At 37.5% G+C, this 4,690-nt stretch overlaps 2 non-coding genes and 1 pseudogene across 2 annotated transcripts; 2 read left to right on the top strand and 1 right to left on the bottom strand.

Annotated features, from left to right (window-relative positions):
- Nucleotides 1-788: 788 nt before the first annotated feature.
- Nucleotides 789-1,001, bottom strand: LOC121815142. The gene has a single exon (XR_006054814.1). It is a non-coding gene; the product is annotated as a small nucleolar RNA U3 (small nucleolar RNA).
- A 2,075-nt stretch (nt 1,002-3,076) lies between these two features.
- LOC121815144 lies at nt 3,077-3,290 on the top strand. Its single transcript, XR_006054816.1, has one exon. It is a non-coding gene; the product is annotated as a small nucleolar RNA U3 (small nucleolar RNA).
- Nucleotides 3,291-3,759: 469 nt separating this feature from the next.
- LOC121815145 lies at nt 3,760-3,964 on the top strand (annotated as a pseudogene).
- Nucleotides 3,965-4,690: the final 726 nt, after the last annotated feature.

The raw sequence follows: 4,690 nt of genomic DNA, 5'->3' as shown, positions 1-4,690 counted from the left end.
CAAATGCGATATATCGTTCAGCCCTAATGATAACGGAAAAGCCTCTGAACCTGCTTTTAAAATGTGCTTTATTTTAGTGATTAGAGTTAAGCACCAAACCAGCAAACATCTGTAGGTTTCTATCACCTGGCTCTGATGACAGAGTCCACATTTTACATGCGTTACAAGTGGTGACTGTGATGGTGACTACTGAATTCTATTTCCATGTGGGCTACCTTGCATGGGATGATTGTGCCTGTGTTTTTAGTGCTATAACCTCAGCTTGGTGAAACATATTTAAAGCATTTCCTATAACCCCTCAGATCATATTCCCTTTGTCAAAGCTCTGAAAAGAAGTAATGAACATTGATTAATGACAGAAAACACATCCAACAAAAAAAAAAGATAAAAAACAAGAATTATGCACCTGAAGTCAAGGTTTATTTGAATTCTGCTAGTTTAGAGAGAAAATGGGGTTACAGGTTGTTTGTTTTTTTGGAGTTGTGGTCCTAAACTCTTGATCAGCTGTAAACAGCCTGTTTCTGTTTAAGCCTTGTTTTTAATAAATTGCATTCTCAAAAAAAGTTTGCTTGAAGAGCTGGTAGACTGACAACATTTAGTCCAAGTTTAAGAAATTCTTCTTCAACAGACTCATCTCTGTCACTCACTAAAAAAAGAAGATTTGTTTAAAGTCCCTAAAATAACCATTTGTTGTTTTTTTAGTTAATACAACCACAGAATTCTACTTACACATGAAGAAACTTGATTGTACCTGTGCTTTTAGTGCTATGACACCAGCATATATTTGAACCACTCAGATCATATTCCCTCTGTCAAAGCTCCAAAAATAAGCAATGAACAGTCATCAATAACAAAACACATGACAAAGTCACAGTTGTCTGTCATTTTCATGCTCAAAAGGGAACATCTCAACTAATCATCGTGGTTAGCGAGACCATACGCTCTAGAAACACATTTCTCAAGTCAAAAACTATAGAAATGATCCCTAAAAGTACAGTCTTAGCCAAGCAATGCCCAGAAAGAGCTAGTGATTCCCAGGACAATCACTCTCACTAATGGTTTGCCTCAGCTTTCAAAGCTGGTCAAACATGAACATTAGCTCAGACAATGAGACGTAAATGCAGTTTGAAATTTGGTAACTGCTGTTCTATGTAAAATGTGTCCTTTGTCACCACCTCGAGGTGTGGCAGAGGTTGGCATCCTAGACACTCAAAAGTAAAATATCCAATCTAAAAAAGTGAATGTAATTTTACATTTTGCATGGTTCTGTAACCAAACATACAGCATTTTGCAGTTGCAGATACCATTCTCCAAACCTGAAGGCAATGCGTTACGTGAGGTGCTATCATCATTGTTCCACAGAGTGAGACTGTCAATGCAAAGTTCAGTGCACTTACTGAAATTAAAAACCAAGATCTGCAAATACACAAGTGCAAGGGAGCATAATGTGTGATCTAAAAATAGCAGCCAGAGGTGTACAAGAAGAAGACCTTAATTCAATTCAATATTTTATTGTCCCACAACACGAAATTAGTGTAGCACCAAGGGCAACAATAAGAATAAACAAAACAATAACAAAAAGCCACAAGACAGTTATTTGCCATTAAAGAGATGGGTTCAGTAAGGATAAAAGAAACCTCGAGTTTTTTGGTCTTCCTCACAGGTACTCTAAAACAACAGCCAGAGGGCAACAAGTTAAACTCAGTGTGAAGTGAATGGTTAAAACAATTAACAATAGAATGAGCCTTCCTCAGCGCATGCTTGTTATAAATGGTCAAAAGTCTGTCTTGCCAATGCCCTGAGATTTTGCTGGCAGTTTTTACCAAAAGTCCCAACTGATTCTTGTTCTTCAGAGTCACGTTACCAAACCAAGCAGCGATACAGAAAGAAATAACAGATTCAGTAAAAATTCTGTAGAGCAAGGACAACATTTCAGATGAGACAGTAAAGATTTAATATTCCTTAAATGTGAGATTGGCCAAATTTTGATCAGGTGATGCTCTTAGTTTTCACAAATCTGCTGTCAGAACATTTTAATCCCGCCTGATAGGTGGAAAAGTGGACTTTAGATATTTTCAGTATCATCATCAAAGACCCCTCGCACCCTCGACACTCACTTTTCGCCCCCTTCCCTCTGGTAAACGCTACAGGTCCATCAGGTCAAAGACAAACAGACTCAATAGAAGCTTCTACCCACAGGCTGTCAAACATGCCCTACCTCCGCCCTTATTGGAGGATAACTGCACTGCCAACACTCTTGGACATGACCTCTTTAAACAGTATTTATTATAACCATATTTATTACAGTAGCAACAGCATCCCCCCCCCCGCCAAACACACACACTCAATGTGCAATATCACTGATCACACTGCACCTCACAATGCACATGCTCCTCATGTATGTGTATGTATATATATGTAAGCGTGTATGTGGAAGTTTGTGTGTGTGTGTGTGTGTGTGTGTATACATATATGTATGTATCTGTATGTATGCATGTATGTAGCCATATGTACGCATGTGTATGTATAACTTGTACATATCTTTCTTGTGTAAATGTAAATGCCTGTGTTATTGTGTAGATTTACAGAAAGATGCCAAACTGTGTTTCATTGTTCTTATAACAGTGACAATAAAGAGGTATTCTATTCTGTTCTAAGTTCCCTTGCACTTGTGTATCTGCAAATCTTTTTTTTTTCAGTAAGTGCATTGAACTTTGCACTGACAGTCTCATTCTGTGAAGCAATGATGATAGCACCTCAAGTGCGTTCAGATTGGAGACTGCTATCTGTAACTGCAAAATGCTGTATGTATGGTTACAGAACCATGCAGAGAGTAAAATTACACTCATTTTTTAGACTGGATATTTTACTTTTGAGTGTCTAGGGTGCTAGCCTCCGCCACACCTCGAGGTGGTGACAAAGGACACATTTTACATAGAACAGCAGTTACCAAATCTAAAACTGCATTTAAGTCTGAGCTAATGTTCATGTTTAACCAGTTTTGACAGCTGGGGCAAACCATTAGTGAGAGTGACTGTCCTGGGAATCACTAGCTGTTTTTGGCCATTGCTTAAGTAAGATTATACTTTCAGAGATCATTTCTATAGTTTTTGACTTGAGAAATGTGTTTCTAGAGTGTCTGGTATTGCTAACCACGATGATGAGTTGTGATTTTTTTTCTTTTGAGCATGAAGCTGACAGAGTAGTGCTGTGCTGCCCATGGTCTGTCATTGATGATTACCTTTTGCTCTACTGTAGAGCACTGAAGAAGGGAATATGATCAGAGTGGCTCTAGAAGAGTTAAAAGAAGGAGTAAATTTATTTTATTTTGTCTACTGATTACTTCCACATATGTAGTTATGGGATTCGGTCATGGTTTAAGACATTGTGACATTTAATGGCCATGTGAACAACTGCATCTGAAATATGCACTATTTACGATTTCTGGTCATTTCCAAATTTTAACTTTCTGGCAAACGATCACAGTAATGGCAGCAACACATTTTGGATTGAGTAAATGGTATTATATTTAACTGCTTTTACCAAGCATTGATGCTCTCAATACTGGATTTAAATGTTACGTAATCAACTCTAACTTCAGATTTATCTGCGCCAATGTTACTGTAATTATGTACAACAGTAATAGTTCATTAACTTCTCATTAACTCAAGACTTTGGCCATGTTTGACAGCTGAGGCAAACCATTAGTGAGAGTGACTGTCCTGGGACTCAATAGCTCTTTATGGCCATTGCTTAACTAAGACTTTACTTTCAGGGATTATTTCGATAGTTTTTGAAATGTATTTCTAGAGTGTATGGTCTCGCTAACCGCGACGATGAGTTGTGATGTTCCCTTTTGAACGTGAAAGTGAAGTCAACGATGGTTTTGTCATGTGTTTTGTTATTGATGACTGTTCATTGCTTAATTTTAGAGCTTTGAAAAGGGGAATATGATCTGAGTGGTTCAAGGAAATGCTTTAAATGTATTTCACCAAGCTGGTGTCATAGCACTAAAAGCACAGGTGCAATCATTCTATGCAAGTCCCTTCATGTGTAAGTGGAATTTAGTAGTTGTATTAATGATTGAAAATGAGAAAACAAATGCTTATTTAAGGGACTTTACACATTTTCTTTTTTTAGTGAGTGACAGAGACGAGTCTGCTGAAGAAGAATTTCTTAAACTTGGACTAAATGTTGTCAGTCTACCAACTCTTCAAGCAGGTAGAGACATCTAGTGGCCACTTGTATTATTGGTGTCAGATAATAGTTTGTTGAAATAAAAACCAAGATTTCTAGATACACAAGTGCATGGGAGCATAATTATGGGAGTCTCATGAATTAGACTAACTATTCACTTTAGCTAAAGTTATTAAGTTAGCTAAAGAGTTAGGATGCTGTGTAAGACATAAATAAAGCTAAAATACAAAGGTTTGGACACTGTTTTGCATGTTTCCCTGCTGTAGGGGTCTCTGCAAGCATACAGGACTCTGAGAGGGTGCAAGATGACAACTTTGGAATTCTACTAGAAACAGTCGATCATATTTGTTTGTCAAAGCTGAATTCAGGGCAAACTACGCTAAATTAGCATAAAAGTTACTGTACGGTAGGGCTGGGCGATATGACCCAAAATTCATATCTCGATATTTTTTAGCTGGATGGCGATATAAGATATATATCTCGATTTTTTTTT

This window comes from Haplochromis burtoni, unplaced genomic scaffold (genome assembly GCF_018398535.1).
Source record: "Haplochromis burtoni strain Fernald_Lab_line unplaced genomic scaffold, NCSU_Asbu1 Contig_140, whole genome shotgun sequence".
Lineage (NCBI taxonomy): Eukaryota > Metazoa > Chordata > Actinopteri > Cichliformes > Cichlidae > Haplochromis > Haplochromis burtoni.
Note: the sequence above shows the minus strand (reverse complement) of the source record. Positions and strands in the feature narration are given on the sequence as shown.